The sequence below is a fragment of the Octopus bimaculoides genome, chromosome 25, assembly GCF_001194135.2.
Source record: "Octopus bimaculoides isolate UCB-OBI-ISO-001 chromosome 25, ASM119413v2, whole genome shotgun sequence".
NCBI lineage: Eukaryota > Metazoa > Mollusca > Cephalopoda > Octopoda > Octopodidae > Octopus > Octopus bimaculoides.
Window position 1 is genome coordinate 6,818,273 of NC_069005.1, and position 429 is coordinate 6,818,701.

The window sequence follows — 429 nt, forward strand, 5'->3', positions numbered from 1 at the left end:
ATATATATATTATATTATATATACACACACACACATACAGAGAGAGAGAGAGAGAGAAAGGGGGAGAGAGATCAGGGACTACATCATTCACTGTGTCTTTTTATTCAAGACGTTCAGGGTTTTTGAGTTGCAGTGAGGGAGGTCTGGCTACTATTTCTAGCTGGTTGAACAGCGGTCACATAGAAACTCCCCTCAAATGTATATTGTCACGGTAAGATGGCAACGTTCGTGTGTCTGCAGACTGAAGGAAAAAGTGGTATATTCTGTCATGTGATGCAGTGATGTAAGGCAGTAGATGGCGCTATTACTGCTGCAACAACCAAACACCAGCAGTAGCCATAGTAGTAGTAGTAGTAGCAGGAGCAGCAGCAGCAGCAGTCCTGCAGAGGTACCAGTGCCGCACTCCTGTGACAATAACGATGAGGTTGT